The sequence below is a fragment of the Aotus nancymaae genome, unplaced genomic scaffold, assembly GCF_030222135.1.
Source record: "Aotus nancymaae isolate 86718 unplaced genomic scaffold, 86718_ANA_hifiasm-v0.15.2.pri h1tg000058l, whole genome shotgun sequence".
Taxonomy (NCBI): Eukaryota; Metazoa; Chordata; class Mammalia; order Primates; family Aotidae; genus Aotus; species Aotus nancymaae.
This window is the reverse complement of record NW_026988472.1, coordinates 34,982,887-35,007,323: the sequence shown is the minus strand read 5'-3', so window position 1 is coordinate 35,007,323 and position 24,437 is coordinate 34,982,887. Positions and strand designations below refer to the sequence as shown.

The 24,437-nt window shown below is 44.6% G+C and overlaps 1 protein-coding gene across 1 annotated transcript in view; it reads right to left on the bottom strand.

The window, feature by feature from the left end:
• The window catches only part of ACOT9 (acyl-CoA thioesterase 9), a 101,988-nt gene extending 88,974 nt beyond the window's left edge, over positions 1–13,014 (bottom strand). Inside the window, exon 1 of the mRNA XM_064364454.1 lies at positions 12,912–13,014. The gene's annotated coding sequence lies outside the window, so the exon portion shown is untranslated. The remainder of the gene's footprint in view (positions 1–12,911) is intronic.
• Positions 13,015–24,437: the final 11,423 nt, after the last annotated feature.

Sequence of the window (24,437 nt, the reverse complement as noted above, 5' to 3'; positions counted from 1 at the left end):
GGCCAAGGCGGGAGGATCGTTTGAGGTCAGGAGTTTGAGACCAGCCTGGCCAACATGGTGAAACCCTGCCTCTACTAAAAATACAAAACTTAACTGGGTGTGATGGTGTGCACCTATAAACCCAGCTACTCGGGAGGCTGAGAACTGAGAATCACTTGAAACTGGGAGGTGGAATTTCCAGTGAGCCAAGATTGCGCCGTTGCACTCCAGCTTGGATGACAGAGCAAGACTCTGTCTCAAAAAAAAAAAAGTGCCAAAGGCATCAGCAGTAATACTTGATCAGATTCAGGTTTGAGTTTTTGGCAAGAATATTTCATACGTGATGTTTTTCCCCTCAAGAGGCAAAAAATGCCTGGTTGTGTCTGTGCTGCTAGCAGCTGTTAACATCAATACTTAAGTATGTTGATCAATTAGGAGTGCAAAATGGTGATATTCTATCATTCTTTATTTATGAGCTAGAATAGTTCTATAAAGAGAACTTTCAGCCGGGCGCTGTGGCTCACACCTGTAATCCTAGCACTTTGGGAGGCCGAGGCGGGAGGGTCACTTGAGCCCAAGAGTTCAAGACCAGCCTGAGCAACATAGTGAGACCCTCGTGTCTCTATAAGTCTCTATAAAAAATAATAATTATTATTAAAATAGAGAACTTTCCCCCATCTTACATTGTTACCCTGAGATACACAGTTCACCCAGAAGAGGCAGAATAAATGCTTAATTACTCCCTTTACTAGTTTCCAAAAGAATGAATTTAGTGTCCCCAGCATCTTCCAGTTAGGCTTTTTTTTTCCTTTTAAGTAGCATTATTATTATTATTTAATAATATACAGTCGGGATTTCACCATGTTGCCCACACTGGTCTTGAACTCCTGAGCTCAAGCTATCCTCTCACCTCAGTCTCCGAAAGTGTTGGAATTCCAGGCATGAGCCACAGGGCCCGGCCTGAAGTATCATAATTAACTCAAAGCCTCTTAGCATTTCCTGTGTCTTAATTACTTGCTATTATTTTTCTTATGGAAGCTCAGATTTCCCTAATTGTCCAGTGAAAGCTTCTTCAAGTTGGCTCCAGAGTTGAGTCCTTTGGACGAGACCCCAGAAACCTTTGTTAACTTCTTCCCTTTTAAGTCTTCCCAGGCTCATCTAGTACATTTCCTCCCCCAGACCTGACATCAATGGCTAGGTAATTCTGAGCTTCAGCGGTACCCGGGGGAAACTACATTTATTGGGAGCAGGTGTTGTTCACAGTTCTCTGTTTTGATGATGACACAGGCACAGCAGGGAGATCCTTTTAAAGTGGCGCTTGAGAGTGGCTGCATTCACTCCAGGCTTCCCTGAGGACGTGTTCCACCAGCTGTGGGCCAACATGGTCTTGTTTCACCTCAGTGTTTATACTGCTTTATTTTATCCAGTGAATCAATAACAACAACAGCAACAAGCAGTTTCAAAACAGCTAAATCCACAACAGCAAATCTCTGTTTGAGGAGAGACGTGGTCCAGAGGCAGTTTGAGTCTGGTGAACACTTGTCTTGGAGTCAGAGGAAATTGAATTAGATCCTGGCTTTTCTTCATTTATGAGAATAAAAACAAACTTCTCTTATTTCTTTTTATTTATTTATTTGGAGACAGAGTCTTATTCTGTCACCTAGGCTGGAGTGCAATAGCGCCATCTCAGCTCACTGCAACCTCCACCTCCCGGGTTCAAGCAATTCTCCTGCCTCAGCCTCCTGAGTAGCTGGGATTACAGACATGTGCCACCACCCCTGACTAATTTTTTTTGTATTTTTAGTAAAGACAGGGTTTCACCTTGTTGGCCAGACTGTTCTCAAACTCCTAACCTCAGGTGATCTACCCGCTTTGGCCTCCCAAAGTGCTGGCATTACAGGTGTGAGCCACCATGCCTGGCAGATAAACATTATGAATATATTCTATGTGATAATATTTATAGTAACCCTACATGGAGCATCTGCTATGTGCCAGACACTGATTTTATTTCATAAATGCCCATAACAATATTGTAGGATATTCCAGTGGTATGCTAGTAAGTCAGCTGGAGGTGGGGTATCCTTGATTTGTAGAATTGACTGATTTCCATGGTGTAAATACTTCCACCAAGGCTGTACCAATGGTTTTAGCAACTGGCTGACAAAATTCCTGAATATTTAACAATAGGTTCTCACAAGCCAGTAGGAGCAGCTGCAGCACACCACTGGATCAGGCCCATCTTATTTTACTGTATTTTATTTTATTGAGACAGGATCTCGTTCTGTTGTCTAGGTGCAATGCAGGTGTGTGATCGCAGCTCACTGCAGCCTCAACTTCCCAGGCTCAATTGATCTTCTCACCTTAGTCTCCTGAGTAGCTGAGACTACCGGTGCATACCACCAAACTCCTAGCTAATTTTTGTTTTTTTTTTGTTTGTTTGTTTTTTTGGCAGAGACAGGGTCTCATCACATTGCCCAGGCTGGTCTTAAACTCCTGGGTTCAAGTGATCTGCTGGCCTTGGACTCCCAAAGTGCTAGGATGACAGGTGTGAGCCACTGTGACCAGCCCAGGCCCATTTTAAAGATGAGAAAATGGAGGCTCAGAGAGTTTAAGCAACTTGGATTAACTACAGGGCGTGCAGGTCTGGGCTGTCAACCACGTTTGTGCCTTCACAACCGTGTGCTTTTTCTACCACACTGCTGCCACTTTTCTAAGCTGTTGAGCTACACCAGCAATCTCCAAACTTTTTGGCACCAGGGATCAATTTCATGGAAGACAATTTTTCCACAGATAAGGGGGATGGTTTTTAGATGAAACTGTTCCACTGCAGATCATCAGGCATTAGATTTTCATAAGGAGCACGCAACCTATTGTGAACCCTCCAATGCGCAGTTCACAATAGGCTTCACTCTCCTATGAGAATCTAATGCCACCACTCACTGATCTGACAGGAGGCTGAGCTCAGGCGATAATGCTGGCTGGTCCACAGCTCACCTCCTCCTGTGCGGCCTGGTTCCTAACAGGCCACACACCAGTGCCACTCTCTGGCCTAGGGACTGGGAACCACTGAACTACACTATTTGACCTCTGACTTATTTATGCTTTTGGCATAACAGTGTGCACAAAAATGTTTACTCCTCTTGACTGTAAACATCCTGGGGGCAGGGACTGTGCCCATAATCTCTGTATCCTCAGGGCCTCATTCCATGCATGGCACATAGTAAACACTTCATAAATGTTCATTAAATAAATGGAATAAACCAGTCACGGTTTTAGGGGGAAACTGAAATATAAATCAATTCTAATGTCTTTCTTTACCTATAACAGACACCCATTTTGAGAATCACAGTTTAATTGAAAAAAAGAAAGCCAGGCCAGGTGTGGCAGCTCACACCCATAACCCCAGCACTTTGGGAGGCTGAGGAAGGCAGATCATGAGGTCAGGAGTTCAAGGCCAGCCTGGCCAACATGGTGAAACCCCATCTCTACTAAAAATACAAAAATTAGCTGGGCATGGTGGTACGTGTCTGTAATCTCAGCTTCTTGGGAGGCTAAGGCACAAGAATCACTTGAACCCAGGAGGCGGAGGTTACAGTGAGCTGAGATCGTGCCACTGTACTCCAACTACAGACCGAGACTCTGTCTCAAAAAAAAAAGAAAGCTAATAATTATAGGACACTTTCTACATCCCACACGTTATACATGGATTATGTCATTTAATCCTTAAAGCAAAGCCATCATTTTGTGTATGAGGAAGGTAGGGTGTAGAAAGGAAATCAATTTATGTCATACAACCAGAAGGCAATAGGATTGAGATCTGAACTGGGTAGCCAGGTTCCACGTATACCTCACAAACTACAACTCACGGTCTAGTCTCACTAACCATTCACAGTGGCGTTTAGTCATTAAACACTGATGATGCTTTAGGGCTAAGACTGTTTCTTTGAAACATGGAAAAGGTCTTGCCTGTGCTTAGATTTGGTGTTGAGCAACAGGGAGAATGCGGGCTTCCTGTCCACTGTTCCCTGTCTCAACACGTCTCTGCCAGCTCTGCAAAAAAATTCAACACTTCCACAAAAGACCAGTGAAGGAAATCAAAATGTTTCACCCCACAACATACTCCTTTGACATATTTCAAGATGGCTATTCAGAAGGGCTGGAAATACAAGAATAGCTGCAAAGCTGTCTTTTGTGGAGCCTTGTATCTGTAGAGAAAATCCGAATGATGCAGCCCTGCTTTCTCGGAGGCCCTCCCTTGTCCTGATCTAGGAAAGATGAACTGAGAGTCTGATGCTTTTAGAGGACTTTAGAGGCCTGAAAGAGGGCTGCGACCTGTGAGGTTTGACCTACATAATAAGATCCCTTCGCCAGTCAGGCCTCCTCTTCTCCCCCTAAACACATTATAAGAGGCCTTCACTTCTGTTTTGCCAGGATCTGAGCCCCATTCTTCCTGTAACCTCAAGATGGTATATAAGCTTCTGTACCTCATAGGGCGAGGGTTGCAATAATCACTCTGTGATTTCCCTCCGCGAATGTTAATAAGTTTGTATGCCATTTCTCCTACTAATATGCCTTTTGTCAGCTGATTTTCCCTTGGCCTCTACAGCAGCTTCGAGGCAAGGCAAGGGGTTCAGCAATCATCCTGCTTTGTTTTTTCTTCCTTGAATTACTTATGAGTTTGTTTTGAGACGGGATCTCACTCTGTCACCCAGGCTGGAGTGCAGTGGTGCCATCTCAGCTCACTGCAACCTCTGCCTCCTGGGTTCAAGCAATTCTCCTGCCTCAGCCTCCCGAGTAGCTGGGATTACAGGTGCCTTCCCCCAACACCCAGTTAATTTTTGTATTTTTAGTAGAGATGGGGTTTCATCATGTTGCCCAAGCTGGTCTCAAACTCCTGACCTTAAGTGATCCACCTGCCTTGGCCTCCCAAAGTGCTGGGATTACAGGTGTGAGCCACCGTCCCCGGCCAAATTACTTATGAGTTCTGTCACTAGAAACAAAAGTTGGCTCTTCTGAATTTTCCACACAGGCCCCCAAGGAGTTAAAAGACAAAAATCATTTTCCATTTTCTCTGGCTTCAAGCCTGATTCCCAGACGGGATCCAACACTATGCGCCATCCAAATGCCTGTCAGCAAGACAGTCATTATGTACTCTGGCATATAGTACTGAGGCGGTCTTGGGCAATGTTGTTACAGCATTATGTTATAATTATACCCGGCCTTGTTTCCTGCACATCTCACAGATACTTATACACCAATGGGGTGTTAGCTGACAATCATTCCGAACAAGCCCAGACAAAGGAATAATAGCGGTAACCTGAGGAACTTCTGAAGAAATACACAGCTAAGGTCTGAGAATGTTCAGCCAGTTCAATAGCCTCTTACAGGCAAGTCTAATGGCAGGCGGCATTCCTACCTTTTCCTGTTCTTTGACCTTTTTGCCCTCTCTTGTCCTGTCCAGAACAATGTCACTTAACTCCTCTGTATTTCTCCCCTGCCCCCCTTTGCCAAGATGGAGTTTCACTCTTGTTGCCCAGGCTGGAGTGCAATGGCGCCATCTTGACCTCCACCTCCCAGGTTCAAGCGATTCTTCTGCCTCAGCCTCCTGAGTAGCTGGGATTACAGGTGCCTGCCACCACGCCCAGCTAATTTTTGGTACTTTTAGTAGAGACTGGGTTTCATGATGTTGACCAGGCTGGTCTCGAACTCCTGACCTCAGGTAATCCACCTGTCTTGGCCTTCCAAAGTGCTGACATTACAGATGTGAGCCACCGTGCCTGGCCTTTTCTTTTCTTTTTTTTTTTTGAGACAGGGTCTTGTTCTGTCGCCCAGGCTGGAGTACAGTGGCACAAGTACAGATCACTGCAGCCTTGACCTCCCAGGCTCAAGTGATTCTCCTACCTCAGCCTCTGGAGTAGCTGGGATTACAGGCACATGCTACCATATCTGACTAATTTTTGTATTTTTTGTAGAGACAAAGTCTCACCATGTTGGCCAGGCTGGTCTTGAACTCCTGGCCTCAGGTGATCCACCTGCCTCAGCCTCCCAAGGTGCTGGGATTATAGGTATGAGCAAGCCACTGTGCCTGGCCAAAAACATGTAACACTGGGGGAAATTCTTACAATCCTCCATTACCCCTGACCCCCACTCCAATACCACCCCACCTTCCAAAAGGGTTCAAAGGCTTAAGGAGCTGAAAGTCGGGGTGCTGTTTGTTAGAACTGCGAGGGAGGGGCCTATCTACCCACTGCCCTCTTGCTCCTCCCCTGAGATGGGAAGAAAGTGCTTGTGTTATGGTCAGGCACACCCTGGTCTCAGCCAGACCAGATGGAATTCTGGGAAAACGTTCCCACCGAAATCCAGAGAAGTGGTGAGGAGCAAGCTCCTGAGGGAAGAATCTAGGTGGTGGTGGGTGTGTGTGTGTGTGGTTTACATTCCAGTCTGTATTTTAAGAAGTTTCCAAGCTGATTTTAATTAACCTCCAGATGAAACTTGCTAAACAAGTTTTGCAACGCAGGTTATTATGTTAGTATTTTTCTGGATATATTGTCCTAGGTTTGAATTTCATGACGTTTATTATTCTTTCTAACTACAACTCAGTGGGGAAAAGCCGAGTGTACCTTTTAAGAGCTAAGTATTTCCTGGTAATGACTTGTAGGAAAGAATGACATTTCCATAACATTTGGACCAAGAGAAGAAGTGAGAATTTAAAGTTGACATTTGCAAGTGACAAAAGCCAAAACCAAAAGTATTCTTTTAAAGAATATGCCTTTCTTCTAATGAAATATATACAAGTCTTGATTCAGATGACAATTTTTTGAGATTTACCTTTTAAAACAAGCCCTTAGGTTTCTTATGCTCCAACCCCTAGGGGCCAGATTCCGAACAACTTGTTTCTTTCAAGTCTACTCTAATGAGGTCTGCCTTCTAGAGACTCTTTCTCTCACAAACAAAAAAAAAAAAAAGAGACTATCTCTCTCTCTCTCTCTCTCTGAGATGGAGTTTTGCTCTTGCTGCCCAGGCTGGAGTTTAATGTTTTGATGGCCCATCTCCACTCACCACCACCTCTCCCTCCCGGTTTCAAGCGATTCTCCTGCCTCAGCCTCCCAAGTAGCTGGGATTACAGGCATGCACCACCACACCTGGCTAATTTTGTATTTTTATTAGAGACAGGGTTTTTCCATGCTGGTCAGGCTGATCTAGAACTCCTGACCTCAGGTAATCCGCCCACCTTAGCTTCCCAAAGTGCTGGGATTAGAGGCATAAGCCACCACACCCGGCCTCTAGAGACCTTTTTTCAAATTTTTTTGAGATAGAGTTTCGCTCTGTGGCCCAGGCTGGAGTGCAGTGGTGCGATCTCAGCTCACTGCAACTTCTACCTCCCAGGTTCAAGCAATTCTCTGCCTCAGCCTCCCAAGTAGCTGGATTTAGGCACCTGCCACCACGCCCAGCTAGTTTTTGTATTTTTTTTAGTAAAGATGGGGTTTAACCATGTTGATCAGGCTGGTCTTGAACTCCTGACCTCAGATGATCCACCCACCTCGGCCTCCCAAAGTGCTGGGATTACAGGCGTGAGCCACCACACCTGGCTTCTAGAGACTTTTTTTTTTGAGAAGGAATTTTGCTCTTGTCGCCCAGGCTGGAGTGTAGTGGCACAATCTCAGCTCACCGTAACCTTCTGCCTGCTGGGTTCAAGCAATTCTCTGCCTTAGCCTCCCAAGTAGCTGGGATTACAGGCACCTGCCACCATGCCCAGCTAATTTTTATATTTTCTTAGTAGAGACGGAGTTTCACCATGTTGACCAGGCTGGTTTTGAACTCCTGACCTCAGGTGATCCGCCCACCTCGGCCTCCCCGAGTGCTGGGATTACAGGCGAGAGCCACTGCACCTAGCCGTGACTATTTTTAATGGGCACCACATGATCTCTCTGGAACTGAGAAGAGCAGACTTTGGGAAAATGAGAAAAGATGTAGTAGGATGCTGCCCCAAAGCCTCTATCTCACAGCCTTCAGAATAATCACTTGACATGATCTCTTACGCTGTAGGTCATTTATATAAGCTTCTGCCCCAAGCATATAGGAGTCATCTAGTTTAGGGCCATCAAACTGGGAAACATTTACTGCTTGAGGTTTACAAGAGCATTCCAGGGTACTGAGTTTTAAGGAACCTGGGTTCCAAACCTCAACTTCTATATATACTGTTTCCGGAAATAATCTGCCTGCAAATGTTCCTTAGCTTAAGAGGTCACACTTGGGCCGGGCACAGAGGCTTATACCTGTAATCCCAGCACTTGGGGAGGCCAAGGCGGGAGGATCCCTTGAGCCCAGGAGTTTGAGACCAGCCTGGGCAATATAGTGAGACCTTGTCTCTAAAAAAGAAAAAACTTTAATAATAATAAGAGGTCACACTTGGTTCCTCATGCCTCTCTCCTCTTTCATAAACACACTTCTTGGCTGGATGGGGTGGCTCACGGTTGCACTCTTTTTATTTATTTATTTATTTTTGAGACAGAGTCCCACTTTGTTGCCCAGCCTGGAGTAGAGTGGCGAGATCTCAACTCACTACAACCTCCGCCTCCCAGGTTCAAGTGATTCTCCTGCCTTAGCCTCCTGAGTAGCTGGGATTATAGGAGCCCACCACCACACCCAGCTAATTTTTGTATTTTTAGTAGAGACAGGGTTTCACCATGTTGGTCAGGCTGGCCTCAAACTCCTGACCTCAGGTGATCCACCTGCCTTGGCCTCCCAAAGTGCTGGGATTACAGGTGTGAGCCACCGTGCCTGGCCTTGGCTGTACTCTTAACACTTTGGGAGGCGGAGGTGGGTAGAGGGCTTGAGCCCCGGAGTTCAAGACCAGCCTGGGCAACACAGTGGAACTCCTGTCTCTAAAATAAATAAATAAATAAATGCCCTTCTCCTATCTTACTAAAGAAGGGTATATCCCTAACCCACCCTAAATGTTAGCAGAGGGTGCTACCCCCAAGGTGTAAAAACCTCTGGGCACCAAAAAAAGAATAATTCAGGAACGTACAGCTCTCAAGGGAAGAGCTCCCTGAGAGTTGAGACCCCTTCTCAGATTGCTTAGGTAGCAGCATGTACTGGGGTTTTATTTCAAGTTCCACAAAGAAAGAAGCTTCTGAGCACATCAATTCAAAGACTTCTTTCTTGGTGGAGATAAAAGGGATACAATGAACTATGGGTTACAGAGTCTCAGCAGCCAGGCAGCTAGGGGAAAACCATGACTTTCCAGAAAAAGATTATTCAAGCATTATATCAGGATAGCTGATTACCTGGGGAATAGACTGTAAATTATCCCAGCCCTAAAAGTTCTCTTCCAGATTAAGTTCAGGACAATTTTCTTTCTCAAGACCTGAATAAAGAGAGCTTTGGTTAAAAAAAGAAAATAGAAAAAGAAAAAAGAGGCCGGGCGCGGTGGCCCACGCCTGTAATCCCAGCACTTTGGGAGGCCGAGGCGGGTGGATCACGAGCTCAAGAGATCAAGACCATCCTGGTCAACATGGTGAAACCCCGTCTCTACTAAAAATACAAAAAATTAGCTGGGCATGGTGGCGCGTGCCTGTAATCCCAGCTACTCAGGAGGCTGAGGCAGGAGAATTGCCTGAACCCAGGAGGTGGAGGTTGCGGTGAGCCAAGATCGCGCCATTGCACTCCAGCCTGGGTAACAAGAGCGAAACTCCGTCTCAAAAAAAAAAACAAAAAGAAAGAAAGAAAGAAGAGAAAAGAAAAAGAAAATGGCAACTTTTACTCCAGGTGACAAGCTGTTTTTCCTTTGAGACAGGGTCTCACTCTGTCACTCAGCCTGGAGTGCAGTGGCCAGATCACGGCTCACTGCAGCCTCAACCTTCCTGGCTCAAGTGATCCTCCCACTTTAGTCTTCTGAGTAGCTGGGACTACAGGTGCATATCACCATGCCTGGCTAATTTTGTTATTCTAATTTTTGTATGTTTTTTCTTTTTAGAGACAGGGTTTCACCATGTTGCCCGTGGCTGGTCTTGAACTCCTGGCTTCAAGCTTTCTGCTTACCTAGCCTCCCAAAGTGCAAGAATTACAGGCATGAGCCACTGTGCCTGGCCTGCACCATCATTTACAAGTTAGTCTGATTTGGCTGATTAAGATAGTAAGGACTGGCTTTGTCATTAGGTTACAGAACGGGCACTTTTCATTAACAGAACTTCAAGCTAAATGAGCTGTGCCAAGATTCTGAAGCAATAGAAATAGATTTTGTTTTTAAAGGAGTTTTGCTTTTGTGGCCCAGGCTGGAGTGCAATGGCATGATCTCAGCTCACTGCAACCTCTGCCTCCGGGGTTCAAGCGATTTTCCTGCCTCAGCCTTCCAAGTAGCTGGATTACAGGTGTGTGCCACCACATTCAGCTAATTTTTTGTATTTTTAGTAGAAACAGGGGATTCACCATGTTAGCCAGGCTGGTCCTGAACTCCTGATCTCATGATCTACCTCGGCCTCCCAAAGTGATGGAATTATAGTTGTGAGCCACCGCTCCCGGCCTCAAAATTCTTTTAGGACATATGTGAGCAAAAATGTTTGAACAAAACTGAAACACTACAATCACTGCATTGACATAGGACTCCCATTTCTGTTGTTCCTGGGTGGGCATCAGTCAGCATCTGCTTGAACACATTCAATGATGGGGAAATCACTACCTACATGGTAGCTCAAAGCAGCGTTTGAATGTTGTATTTGTCAAAACCTTCAGCTAGCGTGCAGTTGAAAGCTTCCTCTGCTGTTTGCATTCACCCAATTGTGGCCTTAATTCCTCCCTGCTGAAGCAGGAGTACTGCCTCATCCTCTGAACAGGCTTTTGATGATCTGAAGATAGATAAGTCAGATATCTCGTCCTTCAATCATTCTTTATTAAATGTAATTTCTTGGCCGGGCACTATTCTTTGAAGATCTCTGATCCCCTGCATCTAATTAACTCCTACCTACTCTTCCTCAACTCTCAACATTTTTTTTTTAGATGGAGTCTTGCTGTCGCCAAAGCTGGAGTGCAGTGGCGCGATCTCGGCTCACTGCAGCCTCCACCTCCTGGGTTCAGGTGATTCTTCTGCTTCAGCCTCCTGAGTAGCTGGGACCACAAGTGTGCGCCACCTTGCCCAGCTAATTTTTTTTTTTGTATTTTTATTATATTACTATTTTCTTTTGAGATGGAGTTTCGCTCTCGTTTCCCAGGCTGTAGTGTAATGGCACAATCTTGGCTCACCGCAACCTCCGCCTCCCAGGTTCAAGGGATTCTCCTGCCTCAGCCTCCCAAGTAGCTGGGATTATAGGCATGCGCCACCACGCCTGGCTATTTTGGTATTTTTAGTAGAGAAGGGGTTTCTCCATGTTGGTCAGGCTGTTCTCGAACTCCTGACCTCAGGTGACCCAACTGCCTCGGCCTCCCAAAGTGCTGGGATTATAGGCGTGAGCCACCGCACCCGGCCTTTTTTGTATTTTTAGTAGAGATGGGGGTTTCACCACGTTGGCCAGGCTGGTCTCGAACTCCAGAGTGTAAGTGATCCTCCCGCCTTGGCCTCCAAAAGTGCTGGGATTACAGGTGTGAGCCACCATGCCCAACCCCTCAGCTCTCAGCTTAATGTCACTTCCTGCAATGTGTCCATTCTACAGAGGGAAAAGGGGAAAGGCAGTGGGTAAAAAAATCACAGCCTTTCCTCATACTGCTTGGTCTTTTTTGTTTTTTAAATTCTGAAGAAAGCCATCGCCAAGCACTTCCACCTACATTTCATTGGCTGAAACGTGTCACCTGGCAACCCCTAGCTGTACAGGAGTCTGGAAATTCTAGTATTTTGCTTTCCAGTTTCTCTAGTAGAAAAAGTCAGGTGTGTAAAGTGAGCAAAGTAATAAAGCATATATTCTAAAAAGTAATTTGGGGCTGGGTGCAGTGGCTCATGCCTATAATTCTAGCACTTTGGGAGGCCAAGGTGGTAGGACTGCTTGAGGCCAGGAGTTTGAGACCAGCCTGGGCAACATAGTAAGACTCTGTCTCTACAAAGAATTAAAAAAATAGCTGAGCATGGTGGCACATGCCTGTAGTCCTAGGTACTTAGGAGGCTGAGGCAGGAAGATTCCTTGAGCCCAGGAGTTTGAGGCTACTATTGTTGTGCCACTGCACTCCAACCTGGGTGACAGAGCAAGACCCTGTCTTTAAAACACTAACTAAATAAATGAAAATAAAAATAAAAAGTAGGCTAGGTGCAGTGGCTCATGCCTATAATCCCAGCACTTTGGGTGGCCAAGGCGGGATGATTGCTTAAGCCCAAGAGTTTGAGACAAGCTTTGGCAACATGGCAAGACCCCATCCCAATTTAAAATTGTAAAAACCAATAAAAGTAAAAAGTAATTTGGAAGACTATGAGGTAAACCAAATAATCAACTAACAAAGTAATTACTTAAAAAACAAAATAAGACTAGGCTTGGTGGGTCATGCCTGTAATTCCAGCACTTTGGGTGGCCAAGGCAGGAGGACTACCTGAGGCCAGGAGTTCGAGACCAGCCTGCGCAACACAGTGGGACCCTGTCTCTACAAAAAATAAAAAATAAAATTAAAAATAAAAACAAGCCCTCCAAAAACCTTTGACACTGTGTAAAGCTATGCAATTTTCTAATCGGGTTAAAGTAAAAGCAGTTCACAAAAAATTCAGACTCTAAAGAAATACAAAGTAGTATATATGACCTAACATTACGTTGTTCTTAAAATTTTCCAGTGACTTTTCTTCCCACTTCTAACTCCAACTGCCCTATCCCAAAATGTCAAATGTGACTTGCAGGTTTTCTAATCAGCATGTAAGTCAGAAATTCTAAAAGTGCATTTTAAATTGTGAATCACACCATTACATGACTGTCTATAGAGCCATTTAATTTTGAAGGCAAGTTAATTTTAAAGATACTTACACACAATGTTCAGTTGATTAGGCTTAAGATAGTTTTCTTCTGGTGATTCAGCATGATTCTTTTCAACAAATTACGTACTTTGCTTGCTTTGTGTTACATTGGCAGTTTCATTTCCTGTTAAAGAAGCTATCATCAGAACTCAGAGAAACCTTTGCCTTTATTATTCAAGTACTGAAAATAAACAAAGAATATAAAATACACATATAGGCTGGGCGAGATGGCTCACACCTGTAATCCCAGCACTTTGGGAATTCGAGACCAGCCTGGCCAACATGGTAAAACCCCATCTCTACTAAAAATACAAAAATTAGCTGGGCATGATAGCACACACTTGTAATCCCACTTACTCAGGAGGCTGAGGCAGGAGAATCACTTGAGCCCAGGAAGCAGAGGTTGTAGTGAGCCGAGATCGTGCCACTGCACTCCAGCCTGGGCAACAGAGCGAGAGTCCATCTCGAAAAGTAAAATAAAATAAAATACACACATATATACTTGGGGACAGATATAGTAAATATGTTTTCTGGATGATTTAAAGGTTTAGAAGGGGATTATTTGTTCTAACTGAAAAAAAAAACCCTTTTAATATGAATTATTTATATGGAAGACTTCTTTTTGAAGCTGTTGTGGCTGATACTGGTGGATTTATGTCTAACTTCTTTCATTTTATAAAACAGAATCATATCATCATCACAATCTACACACTCCCACCTATACTGTTAGTCTGGGGGAAGTCTGGGGTGGTTCCTGGGATAACAGGCCTAATTATCCCAGTATATGTTGCATACGGCATCCTAACAACTTTTAGGAAAGGTTTTCATTATTAGTCCTTTGTTTTAGAAAAAGTCCAAAGCAAGGCCAGGCGTCGTGGCTCACGCTTGTAATCCCAGCACTTTGTGAGGCTGAGGCGGGCAGATTACTTGAGGTGGGGAGTTCGAAACCAGCCTGACCAACATGGAGAAACCTGTCTCTATTAAAAGTACAAAATTAGCCAGGCAGACATGGTGGCATGTGCTTGTCATCCCACCTACTGGGAACGCTGAGGCAACAGAATCTCTTGAACCCGGGAGGCAGAGGTTGTGTTGAGCCGAGATCATGTCATTACACTCCAGCCTGGGCAACAAGAGTGAAACTCTGTCTCAAAAACAAAAAAAAAGAGAAAAACTCCAAAGCAAGACATAGTTAAGAGTCCAAAGAATAAGGAAGATGAAGAGAAAGAGAAAGCAGTGAAAAATAGAATCGCATGATTTACAAGCAGGACAAGGGAAGCGAGCAGGAAAAAAAACAAAGGAGTTGTCAGAAACTGTGGGGAAACTGTGCTGAACAGCAGGGGCTGACAAATGAGCAACATATTAGCCTTTTTTTTTTTTCAAGTTTTGAGACAGTCTCACTCTGTCACCCAGGCTGGAGTGCAATGGCACTATCTCGGCTCACTGCAACCTCTGCCTCCTGGATTCAAGTGAATCTCCTGCTTCAGCCTCTCAAGTAGCTGAGATTACAGGCACCAGCCACCTTGCCCAGCTAATTTTTTTATATTTTTAGTAAAGACAGGGTTTCATTACATTGGCCAGGAACTCCTGATGTCAGGTGATCCACCTGCCTCAGCCTCCCCAAGTGCCCTGAATTTCCTTTCATTCATTTAGAGAACTCCTCTATTGCTTGCATGGTTTCCTGGTAAAATGATCAGTCCTACTCCTCTCCAGGACCCTCCCAAGGAGCTGGCTCAGGGCTGGGTAAACTGGGTCAAGCGAGGATTTCATGGCTACCACTATTTCACAATAGTTCACAAGCTGGAGGCTGTGGCCTGGGGCTGTTGGCTTTCATCTTCCTTGCCTTGAGGGTGTGCCTTCTACAAAATACAGCTGAAGGGTGGCAGAAGACTCTATGCCAAAATATGCCAGCATGATGTAAGGATTACCTCAAGCTAAAGGCACTTGAAAAACAGCAGATGCAAGAAGGGCATTCTAATCTCCTCTTTGCTTCTTGCAAACAGGAGAAAGAAACTCCCATGTGAACATGCCCTCCCTGTACCAGGAAAAAAGGTAACATTCTTCACAGCTCAGAGAATCCTGTACAAACATATTTCATGAAACTAATTCTTATCTTCCTTTAACAAACTCCCTACATAATTTACTTTTCCACGATAGCCTCTCTTTGTTCAACCTAACACAAAAGCATGTTGGTTTTGTCACTTCTTTGGGTCTTCATTTCCTTCCCAGGGTTCCTGAGTCACATAAAACTTACATTAAATTTATATGCTTTTCTTCTGTTAATCTGCTTTATGTCAATTCATTCTCAGGCCCAGCCAGGATACTAAGAGAAGAGAGTTTTGACTTTCCTACACAGCCAAGACCTGTGGGAATCAGAGCCTGGCACTGACAGAATAGCACAGCAGTTTATGATGTTTCTTTGCGATACTGGCTCACTGCAAACTCGACCTCTTGGGCTCAAATGATCCTCCCATCTCAGCCTCCCTACTATGCCCGGCTAATTTTTGTATTTTTTGTAGAGACAGTGTCTCCCTATGTTGCCCAGGCTGGTATTGAACTCCTGATCTCAAGCAATCTGTCCACCTAGGCCTCCCAAAGTGCTGGGACTATAGGTGTGAGCCACCAAGCCTAATCTATTTCTTTTTTTAGGGAATTCCTACTCTGTTCTCAGTCCTTGAATTCCCAGCACAAGACTCCACCCCAGGTCTCAGTGATCAGTCCCACTCAGAACTGTACCCCTTACTTACAGACTGATCCATATTCCTTAATAGATCACACGGCATAGCTTTCTTCGCTGCCTGGGTCCTAAACAGCTTGCTAGCATGTCATGTTATGTCTTTTTCTGCCTCCCACCTTTCACAGCACCCGCAGGCCTGGCATGTAATAGAGTACCAGATAAGACTTGGTAAATCTGATTGATTCTTTTCTTATGATAGAAACTATAATACAGTGAGGATGTTTTTCTTTCTTTTTTTTTTTTGAGATGGTATCTTGCTCTGTCACCAGGCTGGAGTGCTGTGGCCCAATCTTGGCTCACTGCAACCTCTGCCTCCAGGGTTCAAGCAATTCTCCTGCCTTAGCCTCCGGAGTAGCTGGGATTACAGGCACGTGCTGCCACGTTTTTAGCAGAGACAGGGTTTCACCACGTTGGCCAGGATGATCTCGATCTCCTGACCTCATGATCCACCTGCCTCGGCCTCCCAAAGTGCTGGTATTACAGGTGTGAGCCACTGCGCCCGACCGAGAATGTGTTTCTAATACATGATTACACGGGCAGCTACTCGAGGAACAACACTTACTGCACATAACTTACATTATCTCGTTTAATCTGTACATGCAATTTATGAGGTAGATACTCAAGTTTATGACCTTGGAATGTTGAACTGAGTTGTAAACTGAAATGAAAACAAGTACCTCTGATTCCAAATTCTGTGTAAGAAAACGACTGCCCATGGGCAGGCCTGGTGGCTCTCGCCTGTAGTCCCAGCACTTTGGGAGGCCAAGACGGGCAGATCACCTGACCTCAGGAGTTCGAGACCAACCTGGCCAACATGGTGAAACCCCCGTCCTACTAAAAATATAAAAAGTAGCTGGGCATGGGCAGGTCCCTGTAATCCCAGCTACTCAGGAGACTGAGGCAGGAGAATCGCTTAAACCCAAGGAGGCGGAGGTTGTAATGAGCTAAGATAGTGGCACTGCACTCCAGCCTGGGCGAAAGAGCAAGACTCCATCTCAAAAAAAAGAAAGAAAAAAAGACTGCCCATAAAGGCTCCTCTTCACCCCCTCCCACCAGCTAATAAGCAAACTTGTACCATATCATTATGTCTAGAATCTCAGTGGTAAAGGGCATTCAAGGACAAAGACTTACATGCTAAATAAACTGCGACAAATTCTCCACTTGACTTTTGTCAAATCCATTTCCCTAGCAGCAAGATACGTGATTCAGCGTAGGAAAAACTAACCACTGGTGCAAACACACGTTTGCTTAGAGAGCCTTAGGCCAACCTTAATTACCCTGCCTACAAAGGAGAGGCCTTCACTGAGAGGTGGGAGGAGGGAAAACAAGCTAGTTGTTGGACTGGAACCTTCCAGAACCACAGCTGTAGCCCTTAACAGGACAGCTGACCTGCGCCTTTCATTTGCTTTGACTTCATGTATGAGTTTAATTCCAAAGTTGCAAATAACAGGAAATGAACCACAGCTTTAGCCAGTTAACATCAAAGGTAGAAGGAGACCAGCAGGCAGACTGTTAAAAGAATTAAAAGAGTAAACATTCTGGTGAGTCATGGGCTTTCAGTACTCACTAGAACCACTAGAAGGAAAACTGCATGGGAACCTACAAGTGGATATTCCAAGTAAGAGCCTACCTGGAGCTCTTTGAAACGTGTCAAGTTCTGGCCGAGTGCAGTGGCTTCCGCCTGTCATCCCAGCATTTTGGAAGGTCGAGGCAGGGAGACTGCTTGAGGCCAGGAGTTCGAGACCAGCCTGACCAATATGGTGAAACCCCATCTCTACTAAAAATACAAAAATTAGCTGAGCCTAGTGGCGCATGCTTGCAATCCCAGGTATTAAGAAGCTGAAACAGGAGAATCACTTGAACCTGGGAGGTGGGGGTTGCAGTGAGCCGACATCATACCACTGCACTCCAGCCTGAGTGACAGAGACTCCATCTCAAAAAACAAAACAAAACAAAAAAAGAGATTGAACCCTTTGTGTGTGTGTGGCGGGGGGTGTATTTTAACAATCAGAGTACTTTGGCATAAAAGTATAGCACAGCAGAACTCAATCAAGATTTTCCTTCAGCCAGGCGCAGTGGCTCATGCTGTAATCACAGCACTGTGGGAGGCCAAGGTGGGTGGATCATGAGGTCAGGAGATCAAGACCAGCCTGGCCAACACGGTGAAACCCCCATCTCTACTAAAAATACAAAAAATTAGCCAGGCATGGTGGCGCGCACCTGTAATCCCAGCTCCTCTGGAGACTGAGGCAGGAGAATCGCTTGAGCCTGGTGAGCGGAGATTACGCCATTGCACTCCAGCCTGGGCGACAGAGCAAGACCCCATTTAAAAAAAAAAGTTTCCTTCTTAATAGCACCATCTGTCTGAACAAAAGTATACATAATATTAGCCATAAAAATATTTATGAAATGGTGAGCATGTAGGAGCTTTGTTTTCTTAGTTTTATTTCACTTGTCTAATAATTAAAAAGAGCTGCAAAGGATAAAAAGTAGATTTCTAATTCCTCTTTATCTCTGAGAATTCATTCTAGTAGAGGAAATGAAGTTTGATGAGAAGAGACCAAAAACAGTACAAAGAAGTAAAATATCATAGATTGAAAATGAAGCTAAATTTTGAAGAGTCTGATCTCAAAACGAAAGGCTCACTGCTGGAAGGTTGCTATAATTTCATTTTGTAATTCAATTTGATACAAATTCTGCTAATTTATTCTCATTGTCTGACAAAATATTGGTGTTTCCTTGACGTACACTTTTTTTTTTTTTTTTGAGACAGAGTCTCACTTTGTCGCCCAGACTGGAATGCAGTTATGTGATCTCGACTCACTGCAACCTCCGCCTCTTGGGTTCAAATGATTCTCCTGTCTCAGCCTCCTGAGTAGCTGGGACTACAGGTGCACACCACCACACCCGGCTAATTTTTGTATTTTTAGTAGAGACAGGGTTTTACTATGTTGGTCAGGCTGGTCTCAAATTCCTGACCTCAGGTGATCTGCCCACCTTGGCCTCCCAAAGTGCTAGGATTACAGGTGTGAGCCACCATACCCAGCCTGACATACACTTCTTAATCAGCAAACAGGTTAAAATTTACATATCTGGCCCGGTGTGGTGGCTCACGCCTGTAATCCCAGCACTTTGGGAGGCCGAGGCAGGTGGATCATGAGGTCAGCAGATCAAAACCATCCTGGCTAACACGGTGACACCCCATCTCTACTAAAAATATAAAAAATTAACCAGGCGTGGTGGCATGTGCCTGTAATCTCAGCTACTCAGGAGGCTGAGGCAGGAGAATCACTTGAACCCGGGAGGCGGAAGTTGCAGTGAGCTGAGATTGCGCCACTGCACTCCAGCCTGGGCAACAGAGCGAGACTCTGTCTCAAAAAAAAAAAAAAAAAAAAATTTACATATCTGAGTTAAAAACCAAAAGATGAAAATGGTATAGTGGTTCCTCAAAAAATTAAAAATAGAACTACCTGCCAGGTATGGTGGCTCACACTTGTAATTCCAACACCTTGGGAGGCCAAGGTGGGAAGACTGCTTGAGGTCAGGGATTCAATACCAGCCTAGGCAACATAGTGGGACTCTATAAAAAAAAAATTAAACAATTAAGCAGGTGTGGTGGTACACACCTGTGGTCTTGGTTACTCAGGAGGCTAAGGTGGGAGGATCACTTGAGCCCAGGAGTTCAAGGCTACAGTGAGCCAAGATTGCATCACTGAACTCCAGCCTGGGCAACAGAGCAAGACCCTGGGTCAAAATAATAAAATAGAATTAGCATCTGATCCAGGAATCCCACTTCTGGGTATATAGCCAAAAGAACGGAAAGCGGGATCTGGAAGAGATACTTGCACACCTATGTTCATAGCAGCATTTTCACAACAGCCAAGAGGGGGCACCAAACCAAATGTCCATTGATGAATGAATGAATAAACAAAATGTGGTATTGTCCATATAACGGAATATTTTTCTACCTTAAAAAGGAAATCCTGGCTAGGCATGGTAGCTCACACCTGTAATCCCAACATTTTGGGAGGCCAGGGTAGGAGGATTGCTTGAGTTCAGGAGTTCAAGACTAGCTTGAGCAACATGGCGAGACCCCATGTCTACAAAAAGTAAAAAAATTAAAAAGGAGACTGGCTGTGGTGGCTCATGCCCATAATCCCAACACTTTTGGAGGCCAAGGCAGGTAGATCACAAGGTCAGGAGATAGAGACCATCCTGGCCAACACAGTGAAACCCCATCTCTACTAAAAATACAAAGATTAGCCGGGTGTGGTGGTACGCACCTGTAGTCCCAGCTACTTGGGAGGCTGAGGAGGGAGAATAGCTTGAACCCGGGAGGCAGAGGTTGCAGTGAGCTGAGATTGTGCCACTGCACTCCAGCCTGGGTGACAGAGCGAGACTTCGTCTCAAAAAAAAAAATAAATAAAAAAGGAAATCTTGTCACATGCTATAACATGGATGAACCTTGAGGACATTATGCTAAGGGAAATAAGCCAGTGACAAAAAGACAAATGCTTTCTGATTCCACTTATGTAAGGTATCTAGAGTAGATAATTTTGTAGACACAGAGTTTAGAATAGTGGTTGCCAGGAGTTGGAGGGAGGGAAAAATGGGGAGTTATTTAATAGGTACAGACTTTCAGTTTTGTGAGATGAAAAAGTTCTGGAGATCTGTCTCACAATGATTTGCATATAGTTAACCCTACTGAAAAATATACCTTAAAATGGTTAAGATGATAGATTTTATGTGTTTTTTACCACATTAAAAAAAAAAAAAAAACTTGAGGCCAAGCGCAGTGGCTCACACCTGTAATCCCAGCACTTCAGGAGACCAAGGCAGGTGGATCACCTGAGGTCAGGAGTTCAAGACCAGCGTGACCAACATGGAGAAACCCTGTCTCTACTAAAAATACAGAATTAGCAGGGCATGGTGGTGCATGCCTGTAATCCCAGAAGCTTGGGAGGCTGAGGCAGGAGAATCACTTGAACCCGGGAGGCAGAGGTTGTGGTGAGCCCAGATCGCACCATTGCACTCCAGCCTGGGCAACAAGAACAAAACTCCTTCTCAAAAAAAAAAAAAAAAAAAAAAATCTTGGTTTCAAACATCAGAAACAGAAATCTAGGTAACTCAAGGAAAGAAAATTTTGGAAGTCTTTATCTGACCACTCACAGAATCTCTGGGAAGATTAAAGATCCAAACTCAGTCAATAAGAACAAGAAAGACTGGGAATCATGAAATGGGATGTTCCCTTGAAGTCTGAGAGATATGCATGTTCCCTTGACTGGGAAGCAGCCAGTAATAAATCTCAGGTTTGCAAATACCATGAAAAAAAATTCAAAAAGAGGAAGCCTGAGCTAAAGGATGTCAAACGGTTTAAGCAGCAGGTGCACCCGGCTCTAAATTAGGGACGGGAAGAGACGTGCAATTGCAGATTATGAAACAATGAAAGGCAGAGGACGCAATAGTACTTCTAAGAGATCTTCCATTGTGATGTAAGTATTTTGATCTAAGTCTAAGTCTGTTCTCATTGTATTTTTTTAAAAAGTCTCTCTTTGGCAGGGGCTAAAAACAAAATCTGATTCATATTGAATTTCTTCCCAAAAGTTACACAAAGGGAAGTAATAATGCCAACTGTGAGAATTGAAGTGAAAATCAGATCTCAGCCCAATCAGAACAACCAATGGGAACAATAGACAATAAATGTGACTCTAATGAAATTCATTTCTCAGCTGAAGGCACTGAGCTGATGTTTCTCTTGCTCTATTCTTAGTACTAAATCGAACTTTTTCCCTTTCAGGGAAACAGCTCCCTTCAGTTTGAAACAATAGATATTCACACTGCATTCCATATTTTATGAGTTCTCAGTGCTGGCTAAAATGTCATGACCTCCTCTCTTCCCCAACAAAGTATGACCCACATTTCCTCTCTTCGAGTGGGGTCACAGCTGTTTTAAGGACATGTGTAGACTTGGAGTAAGAGGCTTCAGGAGCAGTACTGATAAAGTGTGGGCAGGCCCAAATTTGGGAAATGTGTAAAACCTGTAAAAATAGTCTTGCAGGTTTAACCCAACTGCAGGGTAAAATGAGAATTTATGACAATGGAAGGCAGAGATGACACCTATACCTATATTCCTTTGTATAGTAATTTCTTTTTTTTTTTTTTTTTTGGAGATGGAGTCTTGATCTGTTGCCCAGGCTGGAGTGCAGTGGCACAATCTCTGCTCACCACAACCTCTGCCTCCCGGGTTCAAGCCATTCTCCTGTCTCAGCCTCTCAAGTAGCTGGGATAACAGGTGCCTACCACCACACCCGCTGTTTTTAGTAGAGATGGGGTTTCACCATGTTGGCCAGGCTGGTCTTGAACTCCTAACCTCAAGTGATCCCCCACCCTCGGCCTCCCAAAGTGCTGGGATTACAGGCGTGAGTCACCGTGCCTGGCCAGTAATTTCTATCTTCTTATGGAAAATACCTGATTAAACAGGACCTAAGCAAAAAATAAATAAAATAAAAAATAAGGCCGGGCGCGGTGGCTCACGCCTGTAATCCCAGCACTTTGGGAAGCTGAGGCAGGCAGATCACAAGGTCAGGAGTTCAAGAAGGCCTGACCAATATGGTGAAACCCTGTCTCTACTAAAAATACAAAAATTAGCCGGGTGTGGTGGCACATGCCTGTAATCCCAGCTACTCGGGAGGTTGAGGCAGGAGAATCACTTGAACATAGGAGGTGGAGGTTGCAGTGAGCTGAGATCACACCACTGCACCACTGCACTCCAGCCTGGGTGACAAGAGCAAAACTCTGTCTCAAAAAAAAAAAAAAAAAAGGAATGTATTTGGTCCAAACAACTGGAAAGTCATTGGATCTGAATTTGGTCATGATTAGATCCAAGAGTAAACAGTCACCAGGCTCTTGTCATTCCATCCCTTGATTATAGAGGGGAATAAAGGTCAAACTCACCCAAAGCACATGGAATATATTTCTCAGTTGAAAGAGGGCTTATCAGATGAAGGGGGAATGAGTTCTGGGAAGACAGAAACAGCAAATACCCACTAGACTGTGAGATTTTGAAGATTAAAAACCATGTCTTTTTTTTTTTTTTTTAGATGGAGTCTTGCTCTGTTGCCCAGGCTGCAGTGCAGTGGCACGATCTCAGCTCACTACAACCTTCACCTCCCAGGTTCAAGCGAGTCTCCTGCCTCAGCCTCCCAAATAACTGGGATTATAGGCGCCTGCCACCACTCTGGGCTATTTTTGCATTTTTTGTAGAGACGGGGTTTCACCATGTTGGCCAGGCTGGTCTTGAACTACTGACCTCTAGTGATCTACCCCCGCTCCCAAAGTGTTGGGTTTACAAGCATGAGCCACCGAGCCAGGCTAAAAACCACATCTTAACATTTTATCTCCAGTTCTATGCCTGCCATTTGATGACATTCAGTAAGTGCTGAATAAATAGGACAAGTATATCTGGTATCTTTATACTGAACATATCAGAACAAGCTGATTCCCTAAATGCAAAGGGAATGAGTGAATGAACTGGATTCCCTAGTGATCATAACCACACTAGCTTTAGGCTGTTGTGGTAAAGGCTTTAGCTGGCTACTAAGTCTCTACTCTCTAATTCTCTCTCAGCTTAAAAGAATCCCGGTTTTTCACTTAGCATATTGCTTCCCAGCTGAAAGACTGCATTTTTCAGACTCCACTGCAGCCAGGTTAAGTTACAGTCAATGAGTAAGCCGAAGTATTGGGTGGAATTTTGGGGAAGTCTTGGAAGGGAGGTGGCTGCCATGTACTCCTTCCTCTCTTATTCTATTCTGCTGCTTGGAACTATGATGTGATGGCTGGAGCTCCAGCAACCATTTTAGACCTTAAAGATGAAGACTATACCCCAGGAATGGCAGTGTGAAAAGCTGAAACAAGCCTGGGTCCCTTATGTCCCTGAAGCTATCATACTAGCCCTGGACTGCTTATGTATAAACTTCTTTTATTTGAGAAATAAATTCTGTCTTTTTGCCATGAGTTTTAAAGTTCTATTACTCATATCTGAACCCAATTCTAACTGATACAGCTGTGGTCACAAAAAACACAGAACTAACAGAGAGGTCTCAGACCCCACAGTCCCTCTCCCCTTCCCCTCCTCAAGGCATCAAACACAGTCTATGAAGAGTCCCCTCCTGTGTAACTGTGAAGGCATACTCCCAGCTCCCGACTCCTCTTCCCTGCTTTTAGGAGCCAGTGCAGTGCCATGGTGCTTCCTAAAGATTCCCCTTTCACAATCATGTTGCTTTTCAAAAAATAAAAATAAAAAGATTCCCCTTGCCAGCCAGGCACCGTGGCTCATGCCTGTAATCCCAGTCCTTTGGGCAGCTGAGGTGGGTGGATCACCTGAGGTTAGGGGTTTGAGACTAGGCTGGCTAACATGGTGAAACTCCATCTCTATTAAAAAAAAAAAAAAAAAAAAAAAGCTGGGCATGGTGGCAGAGGCCTGTAATCCCAGTTACTTGAGAGGCTGAGGCAGGAGAATTGCTTATACCTGGGAGGCAGAGGTTGCAGTGAGCCGAGATCCCACCACTGCACTCCAGCCTGGGCAATGGAGTGAGACATATTAAAAAAAAAAAAATCCCTTGCCTGTCTACCTCCCTCACTCTAGGCCTGACTTCGTATGGCAAAATTGTCCAACACCCCCTTATGATCTGATTAAACTAATTCATAGTAAGATAATGAATGGCTAATACTTCTAACCTGGAGAGATGGGTAGGCACATACACATTCTCCAAGTGTATAATTCAGAATGCATGTTTTTTGTTT